The 22,333-nt window shown below is 46.9% G+C and overlaps 1 protein-coding gene and 1 long non-coding RNA gene across 2 annotated transcripts in view; one reads left to right on the top strand and one right to left on the bottom strand.

Annotated features, from left to right (window-relative positions):
• LOC310664458 (uncharacterized protein) overlaps positions 1–22,333 on the bottom strand; it is a 541,032-nt gene that overhangs the window by 101,959 nt on the left and 416,740 nt on the right. The window lies entirely within an intron of this gene.
• Positions 109–2,917, top strand: LOC310664598. Its single transcript, XR_014504991.1, has 3 exons — positions 109–128; positions 1,730–1,846; positions 2,563–2,917. It is a non-coding gene; the product is annotated as an uncharacterized lncRNA (long non-coding RNA).

The following is a 22,333-nucleotide window of genomic DNA, read 5'->3' as shown; positions in this document are numbered from 1 at the left end:
GAGTTAAGGTGTTTCCATATATATTTGCTTTTTAAAAACCGTAACGGTGCTTGCATAATGCTGCTGCTGTTGCAAGTGTCAAGAAGTTCTTCATATATTTTCAGTAATCCTTAACAGAAGCCCACAAGGTAAGAACAGTTTTATCCCCACATTGCTGGCGGGGCGGGTTTGAAGTGTTTGGTTTGATGCTGTGAGAATAACGGTGTGCTTAACGGTGAAATTAGATGCAACGTTGGCTACTTAATGAGCATTCATTCTGATTTGCTTGCAGGATGATGTATTAAGAGCAGCCTTCCTCAACCTCAGCCCTCCAGATGTTTTGAGACTACCGTTCCCATCATCCCTGACCACTGGTCCTGCTAGCTAGGGATCATGGGAGTTGTAGGCCAAAAACATCTGGAGGGCCGAGGTTGAGGAAGCCTGTGTTAGAGCATGGCCCATCTCCCACTTTCCTTGCTGCAAGAAATCCAATCTTTCTGGGAAATGGCCATGCTGCACAAAAGCGCCCCACCAGCTGCAGCCAGGATTGGCCCATATGTGATTTAATCCCACCTAAAAGTTGCGGCGCTGTGAGTTAAACCACAGAGCCTAGGACTTGCCGATCAGAAGGTCAGTGGTTCAAATCCCCGCAATAGGGTGAGCTCCCATTGCTCGGTCCCTGCTCCTGCCACCCTAGCAGTTCGAAAGCACGTCAAAGTGCAAGTAGATAAATAGGTACCACTCTGGCAGGAAGGTAAATGGCGTTTCCGTGCGCTGCTCTGGTTGGCCAGAAGTGGCTTAGTCATGCTGGCCACATGACCCGGAAGACGTACTCCGGCTCCCTCGGCCAATAAAGCGATATGAGCGCCGCAACCCCAGAGTCGGTCACGACTGGACCAAATGGTCAGGGGTCCCTTTACCTTTTTAAAAGTTGCAAAGAGACTTGGAAGTGCCCAAAGTCAACCTGGATGTGCAATCAGATCAGTGGGGCCACTTTCTGAGGGGCTTCTGGTGTCTTTGGTGGGTTGTGGCAGGTTGAGCTAATACATCACAGCCCTAGGATGTTATGGTTTGAGGTAGGTCTGGGTTACAGCTGAGCTTTTTTGTTTTCACAAATGAGAGCGGCCACTGCTCTTTTATCCGCAAACCCACTGGTGGGCAGCTTTCACTGCTTGCTTATGTTCTCTGTGGTCTGAGGCAGCAATGCTTCTGAATGCCTGGTTCTGGCAACCACAGGAGAGCAGAGTGCTCTTGTGCTCAGGGTTTCTCACTAGTTGGCCACTGCGAGAACAGGATGCTGGACTAGGTGGGCCACTGGCCTGACTGGAACAGGCTGCCCTTATGTCTTTATGCCCACGCACCTCCTGGCGAGTTCATGTCCCAGGTGGGATGTGAGTCAGATTCTTACTAGCTCGCAGCTGTAACCACTGTGCAACACCGCCTTGGTACACAATACTGGCCTTGCTTTTGTGCCGGAGGCTTATTTCCAGACCATGCCCATGCTCTCCTTTTCTATGGCATGTTCTATCGTTGAGTTGGGAAAGGTCAACCCAAACGATCAAGGGGCTGGAGCAATTCTATGAGGAAAGGTTAGAATATTGGGGGGATTTCCAGTTTAGCAGGGAGCGAAGTAAATATTTATTATGCCACCCATCTGACTGGGTTGCCCCAGCCATTCTTGGCGGCTTCCAACAAATTAAACACAATTGAGCACAGTAAAACCTCAAACATTAACAACTTCCATATTCAGGGCTGCCTTCAAATGTCCTATGAAAATCAGATGGTGGTTCGTTTCTTTGACATCTGACGGGAGGGCGTTCCACAGGGCAGGTGCCACTACCAAGAAAGCCCTGTGCCTTCAATGAAGGTAGGAACCTGGGAAGATTCAGGACAGGTATACAGTTCATAGCTAAAGCACAGAAAAGTAGCAACTACCAAGAACCTGGGCAGTTATAGACGGATTCCTGGAGGATAAGATTGCCAGGGGCCAACATTGGGTCTCTCATCCCATCCAGCCGAGCTGCTCCAATGTTTTTAATTGCCTGTTAGCAGCCTGGGGCTAGCAGAATTCATCAGCGCTACTCATTTGTGTCTCAATAGGGACAGCGGTTTCTTTTCCTGTTACAGATGTTAATTAGCTACGCATTGCCAAGTTGATTTGCTTTTATTACCTTTCACAACTGTTGTTTAAGGCGCCCACTGTGTAGCGCACATTTTATCTCTAATTAAATTGTCACTAGTTATAGGTAGGTTGGTCTGCCGTAGTCGAAACAAAATAAAAAATAAAAAATTCCTTCCAGTAGCAGCTTAGAGACCAACTAAGTTTGTTGTTGGTGTGAGCTGGTATGAGCTGGTATGAGCATGCACACTATTTATCACTATTTCTATTTTCTGCATTTTATTTCCCTCTCCCCACTGTTTACGCCTCTACACTCCTCGTGCCCCCTCTCCCACCACCCTATGTGTGTATACATAAAAATAAATAGAAAATCTCCAGCTGCATGTAACCCCTCATGCATCTGTGGTGGCCTGGACCCTAGTCCACAAAAAGTATACCATAATAAAATTTTGTTCGTCTTTAAGGTGACATGAGATTTTCTGCTCCAGCCAGCGGCTGTTCCTGACCCTCCACTGCCTGCAACAAAGGCTACAAATGTGCAACTGAAATAAATGCATGCTGTTATCCTGCCTCCTGCCTCCTTCCCTTTACTGTCTACTTTGTATGTTAGACCGAAAGCCCCTCCATGCCGGAATCGGTCATCTTTCCAAACCACCCTCTGCCTTGATGGTGCTGTATTAATTATGGTTGTCACACTACCTCTCACTTTGTTTAAGCCAGGGCAGGCAATTTCATATTAGTTTTCCAATAAGAACATCCAATTAACAAATACATCAAATCATGATGCAATTAAAAATAATAAAATAAGCCAAATTACAATCCAAATTATTAATTTTGGGGGCTTCCCATACTCAGGACCTCTGAGGCATATCTCCAATATTTTCATTTCTGCCGCCTTCTTGTTTTCATATATTCTGATCTTAACCCTTTAAAGTTCCCTGCCCCTGGCTGTGCGATTCTCAGTCATGTCGGAGATCATATATCCTTTCATCCATCAGGTACAGTTTTATTTGTCAGGGCAGGCAATTTTTGACACATGGTTCTTTTGGAGGGCTGTGGGCTTAGAAAGTGAGAGCATGAAGTGAGTTGCCAGTAGGCTTGCCAGGGGCATCCTAGGTCCTGTGTTTTCAGGCCCCAAACTTGGGAGATTGGAATGGAGGAGAGCAGACTCCCCACCCCCCCACCCCCAGCTACAATTTGGGCTGAAGCTTGCAAACTGCACAAATAATTGTCTTATTGTTATAATAAAAGGTACTCTCCCCCCCCCCCCACCAGGAGATTCAAACCCCCCTCCATGTCTCTTGGAGAGGGCCAGGCAAATGTGAAGATTTCATGTCAGACCTTGCAGCCCTAGTTACCAGTAGTTTTTAGGCGTTGCAAGGAACGAAAAAAGATCTTGTTCTATGCATTGAAAGACTGATGGGTGCTGCGGGAAATCAGGGTTGAGTCCCTTCCAATTGATGTCCAGGGCGGTGAATTTCAGAAAGGCGGCACTTTGTCATGGATCAACAATTTTGTGTACTTCTCCGCCCCCCCAAAAAAGCTCAACAACTTTTGTGGTGTCCTGGTTTTTACTTTTTGAAATATGGCTACACTACCTCCAACTCTTATGATTCTATAGAAGACTCTTAAGGTCTGTTGCAATACCCTAGGAATCCACAAGATGGTGCAGGTTGCAAAGTTAATTAAGTCCGGGAGCTACAGTAGGAAAGTTGGCTGGGAGGAAAGTGAAAGAGATGTTCAAATTTCAAGCTGCAAGGAAGATACAGGAGGCTGATGGGGGGAGGGAAATGTATCCCACTGGTAGGTTTCATGCAAAAGCGCCAAAGGTTGGGATAGGAAAGACTTCTGCCCGAGACCCCGGTTTACCTCAACGGTGTAGGGCAATCAGATTTGTATTCAGAACAAACCTGGTTCAATCCCCCTATTTCCAGAGTAGGGCTAGGAAGGCCCTTTGTCTGAATTAGGTGTCCTAAGAACCTTTTAATGAGGGTGAAAGAGGAGAGTGCAAAGTCTGGTCTGAAGCTCAACATCAAAAAAACGAAGATCATGGCCACTGGTCCCATCACCTCCTGGCAAATAGAGGGGGAAGAAATGGAGGCAGTGAGAGATTTTACTTTCTTGGGCTCCACGATCACTGCAGATGGTGACAGCAGTCACGAAATTAAAAGACGCCTGCTTCTTGGGAGAAAAGCAATGACAAACCTAGACAGCATCTTAAAAAGCAGAGACATCACCTTGCCGACAAAGGTCTGTATAGTTAAAGCTATGGTTTTCCCAGTAGTGATGTATAGAAGTGAGAGCTGGACCATAAAGAAGGCTGATCGCCAAAGAATGGATGCTTTTGAATTATGGTGCTGGAGGAGACTCTTGAGAGTCCCATGTACTGCAAGAAGATCAAACCTATCCATTCTGAAGGAAATCAGCCCTGAGTGCTCACTGGAAGGACAGATCCTAAAGCTGAGGCTCCAATACTTTGGCTACCTCATGAGAAGAGAAGACTCACTGGAAAAGACCCTGATGTTGGGAAAGATGGAGGGCACAAGGAGAAGGGGACGACAGAGGAAGAGATGGTTGGACAGTGTTCTCGAAGCTACAAACATGAGTTTGACCAAACTGCGGAAGGCAGTAGAAGACAGGAGTGCCTGGCGTGCTCTGGTCCAGGGGGTCACAAAGAGTCAGACACGACTAAACAACAACAAAGAATCTCACTTTAAAAAAGGAGATCCTAGGCCTTAAGTCTTCCAAGCGTGAGCAATGCCTAGTGAATAAACTCAAGAGAAATGAGAAGAACTTCCATTGGATGTCGGCTGCGACAAGTGCAGTTAATTATGGAGAGAAAGCAAAGATGCTAATAGGCTTAACTTTGCAAAACAGAAATAAAAATGGCAAGCAATTTATTTTAAAAATTACCTGTATCTTTCCTTTGGCTCCCAAGGTGACCGCTCTGCTTTTCCTCTCTGAATCTTCCTTTAATATTCGTCGTCAATAACTCACCGGTGAACTTCCAGGCTTTCGGATGTCATTAGCAGTCATTTGAAAAAGTGTTAAGCCTGCCTTTTTAACCTGCCCATCTGCTTACCCAACGAGTGGTCAATGGGGCTGTGAGGAGTTGAAGGATTGATGGGTGCTGTGGGAAATCGGGCTGGGGGCCTGGCCAAAGGTCAAGCATCTTTGATTATGGCAATGGACAGCAAATTAACGAGGGCCGCTGGCCCTTCTCATCACGAGGAACAGAGCCTTGGGGGATTTAAAGCACATAGAGGTTGCCAATACCTGTTCTGTGGGAAGAGACAATTCTTGGAAGACCTGCTCCAGTGCCAAATTTACGTATAAGATAAACAAGCTATAGCTTAGGGCCCCACTCTCTTGGAGCCCCCCCAAAAAATTAAAGGGGAAAAAATGTACAATTCCAAAATATGAGATAAAAAAACAAGATAAAACCTACATTCAGCAACAGTGTTTTGTGTTGTGTAAGCTCCTATGATAAGGTTACCAGATTTTTTTCAATGAATCCAGGGACGCTTTTCAACTTTAGTAGGAATGACAGGATTTTGTCAGGGGGCTATTTATAAATCTGAGGACTGTCCCTGGGAAACGGGGACATCTGGTAACCTTATCCTATGATGTACATTTTTTTTATGTGCAAATGGCTTTATATCCCTATTAAAGGGACCCCTGACTGTTAGGTCCAGTCGTGGCCAACTCTGGGGTTGCGGCGCTCATCTCGCTTTACTGGCCGAGGGAGCCGGCGTACAGCTTCCGGGTGGCCAGCATAACTAAGCCGCTTCTGGCGAACCAGAGCAGCGCACGGAAACACTGTTTACCTTCCCGCTGGAGCTGTCCCTATTTATCTACTTGCACTTTGATGTGCTTTTGAACTGCTAGGTTGGCAGGAGCAGGGACAGAGCAACGGGAGCTCACCCCGTTGCGGGGATTGAAACCGCCAACCTTCTGATCGGCAAGCCCTAGGCTCTGTGGTTTAACCCACAGCGCCACCCGCGTCACAGACACCTATTAGGTCCATAAATTACCATATAGCATATATTCAACCGTGACAATTTGTTGTTGACAAAGGACAGCTAGACATAGAAAGGGCCCCATTACCTTCAGTAGCTTGGGGCCTCATCAAACCTAAATCCAGCCCTGACCTGCTCCCTCCCTTATAGGCCCTTTTCCACCTGGAATGGAAAGAGATGGGAGCTGATTGACTCCAACCACAAAAACTGAGGCTTCTGAAGAGGCTAGAGGCCATCTTGGCTGTCTCTGAAAGCTCATCCACACTTCCTCTTGTCCCTTGCCTAGAAAGTACGGGTCTGAGCGGTTTCCCACTGAAACCACACTTTCCAGGCTGGGGTCCAAGTAGTTTTCCCCTTGCCCTGATCCTTTTCTAGGGAAAACCCGCTCTTTAGCTTGAAATCAGGGCAAATGTCAACCCAGAGACATTGCCAATTGCGCTCTGATTGAGTGCCAAAGTTCAGATTTCCCTGGGGGAAAGTGCAGGGCAAACGAAGTCTGGATCAGTGCCGATTCAGGTCATTGAGCCTGAGCTTTCACGGCCGCCACTCGCCATGAACCACCGTTGGCATAAGTGGCAGCGACAACAGCAGATATTACCATACCTTTTGATAATATTTTGTTCTCTTGCTAATTATGCCATTTTAAATGTGCATTTTATCTTTGACTCCTTTTATGTTTTCTTTTTAGAGGAAAAAAAAGTTAGATTTGCTGCACTGAATGTGCATTCTGCACATTTGTACTGTTTTATTGTGACATCTTTTAAAAGGTTTCTGTTTCCTGTTCATTGTGTTGCTTTGAATGTGTACTTTCTTCAGAAATGCTGGATTTTGTCTTATGTTTTTCATGAAGGGTGTAAACTGCTTTGAGGGTTTTTTTTCTTTTTAATTTTTTAAGCGGTATAGAAATGAAATGAATAGTAATGGTAAGGAAAAGTGGTAGGCTTGTTCTGGAGCCTAATCTGAGAAGCTCCTGCTGGGCACATCTAGTCCAGCTTCCTCTTCTGACAATGGCCTTGGGATGTGGATTGCGCTGTGGTGTAAACCACTGTGCCTCTTGGGCGTACTGATCGGAAGGTCGACGGTTCGAATCCCCATGACAGGATGAGCTCCTGTTGCTCTCTCCCAGCTCCTGCCAACCTAGCAGTTTGAAAGCACACCAGGGCAAGTAGATAAATAGATATTGCTGTGGCAGGAAGGTAAATGGCATTTCCGTGCGCTCTGGTTTCCGCCACAGTGTCCCGTTGCGCCAGAAACGGTTTAGTCCTGCTGGCCACATGACCTGGAAAGCTGTCTGCGGACAAACACCGTCTCCCTCGGCCGAAAGCGAGACGAGCGTCACAACCCCATAGTCACTGTTGACTGGACTTAACCGTCCAGCAGTCCTTTACCTTTACCTACTGACCTACAGGTGGCGTTGTGGGTTAAACCACTGAGCCTTGGGCTTGCCAATCGGAAGGTTGGTGGTTCGAATCCCCATGATGGGGTGAGCTCTCGTTGTTTGGTCCCAGCTCCTGCCAACCTAGCAGTTCGAAAGCACGTCAAAGTGCAAGTAGATAAATAGGTACCACTCTGGCAGGAAGGTAAACGGCATTTCCGTGCGCTGCTCTGGTTTCGCCAGAAGCGGCTTAGTCATGCTGGCCACATGACCCAGAAAAACTGTCAGCCAGTAAAGCGAGATGAGCTCCGCAACCCCAGAGTCGTTTGCAACTGGACTTAAGTGTCAGGGGTCCTTTACCTTTACCTACCTTTTACCTCTGACAATGGCCAACCAGAGGCTTATAGGAAACCCACCTGAGCACAACAAATCTCTGCCCACCTGTGATTTCCAGCAAATGGTATTAAGAAGCATGACTTCCTCCAGCTGTGGTGGAAGAGCGTCACTGCCGTGCCTAATAGCAAGTCATAGCTTTTTCCTCCGTGAAATTGTCTAGGCTCCTTTTAAAGCTATCTGTCTAATCCTCTTCCAAAGGCGAACCGTGTCGGAAGGCAGAGCTAAGGTTTGGCAAATGAGGAGAACAAAAACCCAGATTATTATTATTATTATTATTAAAGTAAACGGTAGGTAGAGCTTGGGATGGGTTAGGATGGGAAGCCAACAGTATTTTATTTGTATACAACGCATGGCCTAGAATAAAGCAAAAGCAAATTCTGTTAAATACATTCTATAAATCAAACCGGAATTGGGATGTTTTTTGGTGGAAAATAACAACCGTCCCGTCTTCCGTATGTCAAATCATTTCAGAGGTGGTTGGGAGCCAGGTTGCCCCAAAACATTTAGCTGACTGAGGTATACAAAAGACGACTAGAGTGGCAACAGGATGACGTCTCTCCCTACAGTGGTACCTTGGTTCTCAAACTTAATCTGTTCCGGAAGTCCGTTCCAAAACCAAAGCATTCCAAAACCAAGGCAGGCTTTCCCATAGAAAGTAATGCAAAATGGATTAATGAGTTCCAGACTTTTAAAAACAACCCCTAAAACAGAAATTTAACATGAATTTTACTATCTATCGAGACCACTGATCCATAAAATGAAAGCAATAAACAATGTACTGCAGTCACACAAACAATCAGTCAGTAGCTGAACTGGGTTCCACACAGTCACAAAAACAAAACAAAACAAGCCGCAAAATCAAAACCACAAAATAAATAGCAAAAACAGGCAGACCTCACTGTAACACTCAAATCGGAAGCGTAACACTCAAAATGGAGCACATTCGGCTTCCCAAACTGGAACACTTACTTCCGGGTTTGCAGTGTTTGGGTTCAAAGTTGTTTGAGAACCAAGGCACCGCTGTACTTCGCTTTATGGTGGAAGACTAGTGAGCAGGGTTAGGTCACACTATGTGACTCATAAAACTCTGTCCTCCAACAGATGAAGGAACCAACCACGGTGCTGCTTCTGCTGCCCTCTTGCCACCCAAGGCAGTTGCCTCATTCTGCCTAATGCCAAGGCCGGCTCTGAGACGGGTAGCTGTGTTCCTTTATCTAAACAGCTACAAGGAAGAACCTTCTGTTTTGTTTTGAGACTAAGGCCACCGAGGAACGGACGGCTGGGCAATGCAACGTCAGAAGTTTGGCCGCAAAGATGGAACACGGATGAGGAATTGCTGAATTTAGCTCGCAGAAGTTTTTGTGTGCGAGAGAAAGAGAGAGAGAAAGTTGCTGTTATCGTGGTGGCTGACCTAATCTCTCAAAACTGGCTGCAGCGAGACAAGGTCACACCCTTGGCTCACGCCTGCTCCCAAGCCCAGATAACAATAAATACCAATAATTACCGAATTATTGCAGCAAGAATTTTGATGGCCCAGAAATGGAAGCAGGAAGAAATGCCGACCAAGGAAGAATGGAGAATGAAGTTGATGGAATACGCAGAGATGGACAAATTGACTGGGAAAATAAGGAACCAACGTGATCAGAGATTTTCCGAGGACTGGAACAAATTCTCAGAATATATCAAAAATGTATGTGAGGAGCAACTAACGCTTGTTGGCTTTCAAGAAGCTTTGTGAAAAAGATTGATTGAAATGTTGTTTGAAAGATAGGTTAAGATTAAGAGTGGTAAAGTGCAATATAAATTCAAGAAATGTGAGATGTAGTGAGAATATGGAGAATTGTCAGATAGGCTGAGAGAAGTCCAAAAGATGTTTATGTACAAAGCGAATGTTAAATTTGGATAAAATGTTTATTGGAAACTGAATAAAAATTAATTATAAAAAAATATATACCAATAATTACCAATAAACTACCATTATAGTTTTTTTTCCTTAGTTGCTTTACTTATAAAGATGACTCTATAAACATATAATATATATGTATATTCAGTACCATAAAATATATCCTTATGCTATTTTTCCTTTTGCATTTTCCTTTTTTCTATCGCTTCTCCATTCTTTTAAAAAAAGATATTTTTAAAAATTGACTCAAATAGATTTATTTATATACCGCCCTCCATCCATAGATCTCAAGGCAGTTCACAAGATAAAAACACAAGATGCAGAACAAGAAAACAAAACAAAACAAAAACACCCCCTTACAAAGACAACAGGAATACTAAGGCCAAAGACAATAAACAAAAACAAGCAGAACACAGCTATACAAATAAAAGAGAGGTCTAGAAGATCCTGCGCCACCTTGGGAGGCCACAGATACATATTAACCCTGCAAACTAAGGGCTAAAAGTCTGGCTGAAAAGAAAGTTTGTTTGCCTTGTGCTGAAAACTAGACAAAGAGGGTACCAGGTCAGCCTCCCTTGTGGATAACACTGCTCCATGGGAGCCACCACTGATAAGGCCCTTATTGTGTTTCAACCCTCTAGAGCAGGCTTCCTCAACCTCAGCCCTCCAGGTGTTTTTGGCCTACAACTCCCATGATCCCTAGCTAGCAGGACCAGTGGTCAGGGATGATGGGAATTGTAGTCTCAAAACATCTGGAGGGCTGAGGTTGATGAAGCCTGCTCTAAAGTAGAGGACACATGGAGAAGGGCCTCTGATGACAATCACAAGGTCTGGGTCAGTTCATGTGGGGAGAGGTATTGGAGTCCTGAGCTACATAAGGCTTTATAAGTCACCACCAGCACTTGATTCAAAAGCAATTGATGCTTTTGAATTCTGGTGCTGGAGGAGACTCTTGAGAGTCCCATGGACTGCAAGAAGATCAAACCTCTCCATTCTGAGGGAAATCAGCCCTGAGTGCTCACTGGAAGGACAGATCCTGAAGCTGAGGCTCCAAGACTTTGGCCACCTCATGAGAAGAGAAGACTCCATGGAAAAGACCCTGATGTTGGGAAAGATGGAGGGCACAAGGAGAAGGGGACGACAGAGGACGAGATGGCTGGACAGTGTTCTCGAAGCTACCAGCATGAGTTTGACCAAACTGCGGGAGGCAGTGGAAGACAGGAGTGCCTGGCGTGCTCTGGTCCATGGGGTCACGAAGAGTCGGACACGACTAAACAACTAAACAACAGCAACAACCAGCACTTGAGCCTGGAAAATAAACGGCTTTTTGCAGAGGTCTTCATCCCCACCCGAGTTGCTGGGTTTTCCTGCTTCTTTCTCTCCGCCTGCCCCCTTCCTCCCCCAGCTGTCAAGCTTCATCCATCAGAGTCTGAGGCCAGCTGTGGCTCTTGAATCAGGCTCAGCTCCTGCCATCGAAACAGAAACTCCATCAGCTGCGTGAAAAGCGCCTCTCTCTTTTTGCATCTTCCTGCTCGGCTTGGATCGACTCCTCTCTGCACACAATTAACAGAGGAAAAGCTATGGAGTCTTCTGACCAGTTGGAGCTCCATTACTGAGAGCTGCCAGTCAACCATCAAGGTGTGCTGAAGTTTGCATTGCCATCCTACATGATTGTCTCCATCCTCTGGCTGTGCAGTACAATCTGCTTTTTAAGTCGGTGCCCTGAGCCTGCAAAGGTGTAGTATGTCTTGGCAAGTCTTACAATCTATCCTGAACAGGAAAACTTTTCTCTGCTCTTGTGGTCCTTTTCCCCATGCCCAATTGGGGTTGCCCAACCTTGCAGATTTGGAAAACGTTCAGGACAGAGGTTCAGAACTCCCAGGACTGAGAGTGGTGGCCTAGACTCAGAAAGGAAGTTTATAGGCAGAGGTTGGATTCTTTAGCCATGATTATTGCATCTTACGATTCTAAATGGTTGCATGAGCATTGCAGAAGTTTGAGCCATGCCTCTTTGTTTTGGTTCTCTCTTTTGTTTACTGGTTTCCCCCCTGAGCTTCAGATCTAATGTGCAGCCTACCAGTCTGAAACTGAATGAGAACTTGAAGTTTCAAGAAGTTTCGCCTCTTTGATAATTTCATTTATTCCCTTCACATACCTTCCAACATTCCTCAGATAAAATAGGGATATTTCTCACATTCCCCGCAACTGATCCCCCATTTTTGTCCCTACCCCGCACACTGCAGAGCATTTCCTAATTTTATTTTTCCTCCTCTCCCCCTGCTTTTGTATAACTCCTGGGGGCCAGCACTGCTGCTCATGCAATATCTTTTTTCAGCTGTGGACAATGAAGGCTTGGGCTACTGCAATGTGCTCTACGTGGGGCTACCTTTGAAGGTGACCCGGAAACTACAACTAATCCAGAATGCGACAGCTAGACTGGTGACTGGGAGTGGCCGCGGAGACCATATAACACCGGTTCTGAAAGACCTACATTGGCTCCCAGTGCATTTCCGAGCACAATTCAAAGTGTTGGTGCTGACCTTTAAAGCCCTAAACGGCCTCGGCCTAGGATACCTGAAGGAGAGTCTCTACCCCCATCGTTCTGCTCGGACACTGAGGTCCAGCGCCGAGGGCCATCTGGTGGTTCCCTCATTGTGAGAAGCAAAGTTACAGAGAATCAGGCGGAGGGCCTTCTCGGTGGTGGCACCCGCCCTGTGGAACGCCCTCCCACCAGATGTCAAAGAGATAAACAACTACCTGACATTCAGAAGACATCTGAAGGCAGCCCTGTTCAGGGAAGTTTTTAATGCGTGACATTTTAGTGTATTTTTGGTCTTTGTTGGAAGCCGCTCAGAGTGGCTGGGGAGACCCAGCCAGATGGGCGGGGTACAAATAATACAATTATTATTATTATTATTAGGTATCATTTTGTGCTTGTTAAGACTGTGATGATTTTTAGCATCCACACTTTGACGAAACTCTGTGGGGTATTCAGAGCTGATACTCGGACTGTATTCAGCTGTTGTATCTTTGCTTTAAATAACATTTGAACAAAAACCATTGTCCGATTCCAGTCCTGCTCTCCTGTGTAATGAAGTATGAGCCTCTCCCTCATTTTGGTGCCAAGTGAGATCACGTGACCAGGAAAAAAGCCGCCTCTTCAGTTCACCACCTTGTCCATCTTCTCAGGCCAATGTGGGTGGGATTGCCCCCCCCCCTCCCCGGAGTAAAGAGGATAGAGAGGGTGCAATAGCAAAACAAAACAAAGCAAAAAAACCCCACTAGGGCTCTGACCCGGTCAGAAGGAACACAGGCAGCTGCCTTACAGTGAATCAGGTCATTGGTTCATCTAGATCAGTAGTGCCAACACTGGCTGGCAGCAGCTCTCCAGGATTTGAGAGTTGTCTCTCCTGGCCCGACTCGGAGACTGAGGGTTGAGCCTGAGACCTTCTGCATGCAAGGCATGTGTCCTAGCCCTTTCCCCACAACAAGAGCAGCACCCTGTCCCAGCTGCACTGCTAGGCCGGTCCTCCTGAACCTTCTTGCATGCAAGGCATGCTCTATACCACTCAGGTATGGCCCTTCCCTAAAGTTTCTAGTCCTCAGGGTCCTCAATAAGCAGCTGGTTATGAGCAGGAACCTAGGAAGCTGCCTTCACCGAGTCAGACTGGTGGCCCAGCAAGCTCATCTAAGTGCTGCCTGGATAGAGCTCAGCTGGTTAGAGCATGGAGCTGATAATTGCCAAGGTTGAAGGTTCGATCCCCCTATGGGACATCTGCATATTCCCTGCCCTGCAGGGGGTTGGTCTAGATGACCCTCAGGGTCCCTTTCAACTCTGCAGTTCTATGATTCCTCTGGTGCCTTTCAGATGTCAGGTGAAGTCCTTTTTGTTCCCCAATGTCAGTCTTCAAAACTCTGTTCTAAGCTACTTTCACTGCCTTTTGTCTCTGTTTTTCAAATGGGTTTTAGTATCCTATTTCGTGTCTGTAATGTGGGAATAGTTAGAGCAAGGCAGCCAGTTAATGAATGAAGAGGGATCGGGCAGCTGTCCTGGAACTTGAGGTGGCTGCCCTCCTTTTCCCTCATCTCCTGCCATGATACACCATCCCTTTTTATATATATAACAATGTCTTAATTTTCCAAAAATAACAAAAATGAATAAAAGATAACAACAACAATACATATTGGGGGGAAACAACAGGGGGGGGGAATCAAACAATTTTTTAAACCATAATTTTAAAGCTTCTTCATCTTATTTCAAGTGAGTTTTAAAAGTCATACCAATGTAAAAATCTATACACAAAGCTTAAAGGATATGCATTAAACATTTACCCCCTTTTTAAAATTCAGAGTCCTCTTTCTTGCTTGGGTTTCAGGTTAAATACGTAATTAGTCCTGCATAGTTCAAAAACGCAGAGACATCACCTTGCTGACAAAGGTCCATATAGTTAAAGCTATGGTTTCCCAGTAGTGATGTATGGAAGTGAGAGCTGGTCCATAAAGAAGGCTGATCGCTGAAGAATTGATGCTTTTGAATTCTGGTGCTGGAGGAGACTCTTGAGAGTCCCATGGACTGCAAGAAGATCAAACTATCCATTCTGAAGGAAATCAGCCCTGAGTGCTCACTGGAAGGACTGATTGAAGCTGAGGCTCCAAGACTTTGGCCACCTCATGAGAAGAGAAGACTCCCTGGAAAAGACCCTGATGCTGGGAAAGATGGAGGGCACAAGGAGAAGGGGACGACAGAGGACGAGATGGTGGGACAGTGTTCTCGAAGCTACCAGCATGAGTTTGACCAAACTGTGGGAGGCAGTGGAAGACAGGAATGACTGGCGTGCTCTGGTCCATGGGGTCATGAAGAGTCGGACACAACTAAACGACTAAAGAACAACAGTTCAAAAAATTATTTTGCTAATCGTCTTCTTCTTTGACGGAGGCTTCTTCTGGAGGAGCTGGCTGGTCTAGGCCTGGCATCCACTCTCAAGTTTAGGGCCAAAGTCTTTCACTCTCCATGATACATCACCCTGATAAAGTCAGGGAGCAAGGAGCCCTAGGAATGAGGGGACAGAGAAGCGATTGTCACACGGTCTTTCCCAGCTGCAGCATAACAAAAAAATAGCATCTCTGCATGTGCAGGCTGATGCCCGGTGCCGCCACGCAGCCGCTGGCTGTGCCAACAATCCCTGGCACTGCAGCACAACTGGGGATGTATCTGAGCTTATTTTGCTCTTGGGAGCAGCACCGCTGTGGGAAATTCAGAAGTGCAGGGTCCCGTTGCGATCACAGCCAGACACCCACCTCCTAAGATCACACAACCTAGGATTATGCAATAATCTCATAATTATTCCAATAATAATAATAAGGGATGCAACAATCAGTGCAGATCTCTATGCGTTGGCTTTCAGCCCAGGTCTACTACTTTCTGTGCACATACATGGGCAAATCATAGAATTGTAGAGTTGGAAGGGACCCCTGAGGGTCATCTAGTCCAACCTGCTGCAATGCAGGAATATGCAGCTGGTCCATACAGGGATCGAACCTGCAACCTCTGCTTAGAAACCTCCAATGATGGAGGGTCCGCAACTTCCCAAGGAAGTCTGTTCCATTGTCAATCAGCTCTTACTGTCAGAAAGTTCTTCCTGATGTTTAGTTGGAATCTCCTTTCATGGAGCCTGAAGCCCTGGGTTCGAGTTCTACCCTTCGGAGAAGGAAAAAATAAACTTGCTCTATCCTCAGTAACTCTTTAGATTATTGAAGGTAGCTATCCTATCTCATAGGGACGCAGGTGGCACTGTGGGGTAAACCACAGAGCCTAGGACTCGCCGATCAGAAGGTTAGCGGTTCAAATCCTGCGACGGGGTGAGCTCCCGTTTTTCAGTCCCTGCTCCTGCCAACCTAGCAGTTCGAAAGCACGTCAAAGTGCAAGTAGGTAAATAGGTACCACTCCAGCGGGAAGGTAAAAGGCGTTTCCGTGCGCTGCTCTGGTTCGCCAGAAGCGGCTTAGTCATGACCCGGAAGCTGTACGCCAGCTCCCTGGGCCAATAAAGCAAGATGAGCGCCACAACCCGAGAATCGTCCGCGACTGGACCTAATGGTCAGGGGTCCCTTCACCTTTACCGTTATCCTATCTCATCTCAGTCTCCTCTTTTCTAGGCTAAACATACCCAACTCTAATAATAATAATAATAATTTAACATTTATACCCTACCCATCTGGCTGGGCTTCCCCAGCCACTCTCGGCAGTCCCCAACAAAATATTAAAATACAGTAATGCATCAAACATTAAAAGCTTCCCTAAACTGGGCTGCCTTCCGATGTCTTCTAAAAGTCTAGTAGTTGTTTTTCTCTTTGGCGTGTGGTGGGAAGGCGTTCCATGGCGGGTGCCACTACCGAGAAGGCCCTCTGCCTGGTTCCCTGTAACTTGGCTTCTCGCAGGGAGGAACCGCCAGAAGGCCCTTGGCGCTGGACCTCAGTGTCCAGGCAGAGCGATGGAGGTGGAGACGCTCCTTCAGGTATACTGGGCCAAGGCCGTTTAGGGCTTTCAAGGTCAGCACCAACATACTCAGATGATTTGCAGTGCTCCGATGCTGGAGTGACTTGCTATGCCCCCCTTTCTTCCAGTACAGCCGCCAGCCCCAACCCGGCATCTTCCTGATGTTGTTGGACTACAACTCCCAGCTAGACAGGGCAGGGAGGTTGGTAGGTCTAGCTCACGCCATGTGGAGGGCACCAAGTTGGGGAAAGCTACCCTCTCGGAAAGGCTGGCTGGGATTCTTTAGGGTTGCACCTATACAGATTGTGTATGCAAAATCCCAAAATGGGAGATAGATTCCTAGCTGAAGGCTCTCTCTCTGTGCTTGCTAGAGGCTGGTGGCTGCAATGGCAGTGTGCCTTGATCGCTGCCGGCCTGGGCGGCCTTGCGGGTGGTGTGGTTGCTGAAGGACACAACCTTGGGGAAACAGCCTGAGTTTTTGCGTTTGCCCCTGGAGAGAAGCTCTCTCGTGCCTTTCGATGCCGTTTCGGAAAGGAAAACGGCGGGTGTGTATTCCTGCTTCCGCCTACACGGGTGGCGCATGGTTGCAAATAGGCGTCTCAAGTTTCTAGTCCTCCCTCCTCGAAATGAAACTGCTAGTACAAAAGGCTGCCTTAGGATTTCCAGTTGCCCGGGGAAGTTTGAAGCATGAAACAACCCCCACAGTGAGAATTTATTCTAAGGGTTCTTTTCCAGATAAGTATGTGTGACTCTCGCATCCTCATCTAGTCTGCAAGCCTGGAGTAAGTGATTCCAGTCATCTTTCCACTTCCCTTCAGAAAACACAAGGACCTTCCTTGCCGGATCAGACCAAGACCCTCTTTGACTCCATTCAGGCTATGATCCTGTTCACTTTTATCGCTCAACATTTACCCAAACTCAGAAGCTTAACTTCTGAGTAGACAGGCAGAGGACTGCATTGTCCATTTCAAACAGCAGCCAGCTGAGTGTGTGCGTCTGAGAAAGCTCACAGGGAACACATGAAGGCGAGCAATGTCCCCACTTGGCTTGGTGCAAGAATCTGGTGCTTTAAGTTAGTCTGCCCCAGTCAATGGAGGTTCCAGACAAGCTAACAACCTATCCTTCTAAGCTAGGGTCATTTACAGGTGAAACTCGGAAAATTAGAATATCGTGGAAAAGTTCATTTATTTCAGTAATTCGACATGGCTCCCCAAATCTCTTTTCTGATGAGAGCAGCTTTTGCATCTCATTTGGAAACCAAGGACCCAGAGTCTGGAGGAAGAATGGGGAGGCACACAATGCCAGATGCTTGAAGTCCAGTGTGAAGTTTCCACAGTCTGTGTTGGTTTGGGGAGCCATGTCATCAGCTGGTGTTGGTCCACTGTGCTTCATTAAGTCCAGGGTCAATGCAGCCATCTACCAGGAGATTTTGGAGCACTTCATGCTTCCTTCCGCAGACAAGCTTTATGGGGATGCTGACTTTATTTTCCAGCAGGACTTTGGCACCTGCCCACACTGCCGAAAGTACCAAAACCTGGTTCAATGCCCATGGGATTACTGTGCTTGATTGGCCAGCAAAGTCGCCTGACCTGAACCCCATAGAGAATCTATGGGGCATTGCCAAGAGAAAGATGAGAGACATGAGACCGAGCAATGCAGAAGAGCTGAAGGCTGCTATTGAAGCATCCTGGTCTTCCATAACACCTCAGCAGTGCCACAGGCTGATAGCATCCATGCCACGCTGCATTGAGGCAGTAATTGATGCAAAAGGGGCCCAAACCAAGTACTGAGTACATGTGCATGCTTCTACTTCTCAGAGGTTCAATATTGCTCTATTTGCAATCCTTGTTTTGCTGATTTCATTTAATATTCTAATTTTCTGAGATTGTTAATTTGGGGTTTTCATCAGCTGTACGCCATAATCATCACAATGATAACAAATAAAGGCTTGACATATCTCGCTTTGCATGTCATGAGTCTCTCTCATATATTAGTTTCACCTTTTCAGTTGAATTACTGAAATAAATGAACTTTTCCACGATGTTCTAATTTTCTGAGTTTCACCTGTAAATAAGGATTGCTTTATCTGTTCCCTACCAGCCTCGTACCTGACTCCCTCGAGCTTAGTGTGTTTGCAGTGCCTCCAAACTTCTGAAACTCTTACAGAGAGAGAGAGATTGGTCTCTCTCCTTGTTTTGGGGTCCTGCTGCCAGTTCTGCGCAGGAGGCCTTGATCTCACCCCCAATGACACACGTAAGCAGTGTTGTCTCTTTATCTGACTGCTGACACAAAAGTCAAGCACATCTGTGAATCAGAAGCTGGAGTCTTGCTTTGCAAACGGGGAGGGAAAGGGAGTAGCGGCTTCGGGGGGGAAATCAGGCGAAGCAGACATCCGACGGGAAAGTCAGATGGACTGGAGTAAACACAAGCCTGAGTCAGGCAAATGCCGCAATCTGGTCCATGTTGAAACAGCCTGAAAATCAAGAATGATGCCGTGTTGATTAAATGCCCCTGCTATTTACTCTCTCGGATTGACTCAGTGTTTGCAAAGCGGGGCCAGAGTTGCGCCATTTTAAGGCCGTTTATTGGGAAGGCTTTCGGAAATACTTGGAAAGCTGTGCCAATCCTGCTTTGATCTTTTTCGTTTTGTCTATTTGCATATTACGCATTCGTGCCTTGGCTTCCTGTAAGCAGCTCAGCTGCAGTCTGAGGATGTCCCATCTTATTCTCACAACGCCCCTGCGAAGCTGGTGAAGCCATGTTCCCAAGAGAGGCGAGCTTAAGGTCTCTCATCGGCCTTCAGGGTCGGAGCAACAACCTTAGTCTGTGTCTCCCTAGCCTTCATCTAACACCTTGCCTGCGCTGTGCTGCACCTTTTTAATGGATGCCCAAAAGGAAGAATTGGGACACGGGTGGTGCTGTGGTCTAAACCACAGAGCCTAGGGCATGCCAATCGGAAGGTCGGCGGTTCAAATCCCCACGACGGGGTGAGCTCCCGTTGCTCGGTCCCTGCTCCTGCCCACCTTCCAGCTTCCAGGTCATGTGGCCAGCATGACTAAGCTGCTTCTGGCAAACCAGAGCAGCACACGGAAATGCCGTTTACCTTCCCGCTGGAGCGGTACCTATTTATCTACTTGCACTTTGACGTGTTTTCGAACTGCTAGGTTGGCAGGAGCTGGGACCAAACAACGGGAGCTCACCCCGTCGCGGGGATTTGAACCGCCGACCTTCTGATCAGCAAGTCCTAGGCTCTGTGGTTTAAGCCACAGTGCCACCCGCGTCCTTAGGGGTGGTACCTTTACCTTTACCTAAAAGGAAGAATTCCAGCAGGTGAATTTTCACCCAGCTAACACAATGGGGGAGTGCTGCACCTGTTGGGTGTCTGCCTCTGATGCAGCTAAGCAGGGCATAGCAGAGTGTCGGAGGACCAATGCTGGACCTTGAGTGGAGCATCATGGGTAGTTAGAATCATAGAAGAGTTGGAAGAGACGACAAGGGCCATCGAGTCCAACCCCCTGCCAAGCAGGAAACACCATCAGAGCACTCCTGACATATGGTTGTCAAGCCTCTGCTTAAAGACCTCCAAAGAAGGAGACTCCACCACACTCCTTGGCAGCAAATTCCGCTGTCGAACAGCTCTTACTGTCAGGAAGTTCTTCCTAATGTTTAGGTGGAATCTTCTTTCTTGTAGTTTGGATCCATTGCTCCGTGTCCGCTTCTCTGGAGCAGCAGAAAACAACCTTTCTCCCTCCTCTAGGTGACATCCTTTTATATATTTGAACATGGCTATCATATCACCCCTTAACCTCCTCTTCTCCAGGCTAAACATGCCCAGTTCAGTGGACAGGGGCAGGGTATTCACCCAACAACATGTATCATTTTGGTACCTGTTCCGCTGGCTCCCTCCACTCCACGCATCCTGGGAACTGTAGTTTTGACGAAGATGCTGAGAACGGCAGCTCAGAGTTCTTCAACTCTAATCTGGGACTACAACTCCCATCATCCTGAGTCAGCCTAGCCAATTGCCACTGATGATGGGAGTTGTAGTCTGGCAACATCTAGGACCCCAGCCCTCCACAACTCCATCTGACATGGCCATGCTAGTTGGGGGGCTGGTGGGAACAATTGTGGGGAAGGATGCCCTAGTCCCTCCCCCATAACCTGGATTCCCTGGGAAGAAGAGAGAGCGACTCTTCAGCCTATATCCTTGGTGCAGATATACCCTTGAGAAATATGCTTCTCGATTCCTTGTCGGCTTTAATTCCTTCCATGCCCGTGTTTTGTTTGGGCTGCATTCCTGCCTGGCGTAACCTCTCTGCGCTGGGTGGCCCTCCCTGCGCCAAGACGGCCGCGTCTCCCTTTGGAAAAGCTCCCGCCTGGGCTGAAGCCTGAACAGCTTGTTGTCAAACTGGTTGCTCCATCAATCCAGCCGCCTGAATCATTGCTTCCTGTCACCTCCTCCACACGCCATGTGACTCCCTTCCCTCGCTCATTAGGCGCTTGGCTAATTGCAAGCAGCTTGGGCCTTGGGGAAGAAGGGCTGTAGGCCGGGGTGACGGAGCTGGGAGGGATGCTTGCAGGGCAAGCAAAGCCATCAATGGAAGGGGATGGAGGACTTTTTCGGTTTGGAGAAAATGCAAGCAAGAGGCGGCAGATAGAAGTTTAAAAAATTATGTATGGCATAATAGATGTTTTTCTCCACCTCTCCTAACACTAGAACTCAGGAGGAATGTCCATTGAAGCTGAACGTTGCGAGATTTGGGACCAAGAAATGACTTTTTTTTTTTAAAAAAAAAGTTTTTTATTAAATTTCTGTTTTACATTTTAGAAAATTCACTAAAACAACCTTCAAATATCAATGACTTCCCTTCCTCTCTTTCCATGGTTCATTTTGCACAACATAAATCCCTGCACATTTTATATAAACGAAACCATTCAGTATTCCATGATGACATCTGTCAAAACTTATTTACACGGTTGAATTTATCTTAATGCTGCCCACGTTTTCAAATATACACAATTCTTTTCTTACATTGCTTGAAAACTGTGACAGAAATGACTGCTTCACCCAGGGCAGAGTTAAACTGTGGAACTCAATCTCAACCACCAATTGGGATGGCTTGAAAAGAGAATTGGCCTCCCGCAGTGTGGTCAAACTCATATTCATAGCTTCGAGAACACTATCCAGCCATCTCGTCCTCTGTCGTCCCCTTCTCCTTGTGCCCTCCATCTTTCCCAACAACAGGGTCTTTTCCAGGGAGTCTTCTCTTCTCATGAGGGGGCCAAAGTATTGGAGCCTCAGCTTCAGGATCTGTCCTTCCAGTGAGCACTCAGGGCTGATTTCCTTCAGAATGGATAGGTTTGATCTTCTTGCAGTCCATGGGATTCTCAAGAGTCTCCTCCAGCACCAGAATTCAAAAGCATCAATTCTTCGGCCATCAGCCTTCTTTTATGGTCCAGCTCTCACTTCTATACATCACTACTGGGAAAATCATAGCTTTAACTATATGGACCTTTGTCAGCAAGGTGATGTCATTTTCCATCAAGGGATGCATTTATTTAATGCACACTTCACCCTAATAAGCACATTTTTTGTACACGTTACAGTGGTCCCTTGAGTTAAGAACTTAATTCGTTCCAGAGGTCCGTATTTAACCTGAAACTGTTCTTAACCTGAAGCACCACTTTAGCTAGTGGGGCCTCCTGCAGCTGCCGCGCTGCCAGAGCCCGATTTCTGTTCTCATCCTGAAGCAAAGTTCTTAACCTGAAGCACTATTTATGGGTTAGCGGAGTCTGTAACCTGAGGCGTATGTAAGCCGAGGTACCACTGTACTTGACTGGAGAACTGCAGTGCAAAATCTGGAGACGTGCAGATTCCAATCAAAGGCTGTGCTTCGGTTGCACTGTTTGGGGAAAGCGAGAGTTATAGGTAGGCTGACCTTCAGTTGTGAACTGACTCAAATTCCTCCCCTTCCCCAGCTCTTTGCGTCCGCCAAGCCCTGCTCCCGCAGAAGCAACCCCCTTCGTCAACATTTGCGATTTGCACCAG

The sequence above is a fragment of the Podarcis tiliguerta genome (assembly GCF_965153285.1).
Source record: "Podarcis tiliguerta genome assembly, chromosome: 14".
Classification (NCBI taxonomy): domain Eukaryota; kingdom Metazoa; phylum Chordata; class Lepidosauria; order Squamata; family Lacertidae; genus Podarcis; species Podarcis tiliguerta.
The sequence above is the reverse complement of the archived record's forward strand: the minus strand, read 5'-3'. Positions and strand labels throughout refer to the sequence as shown.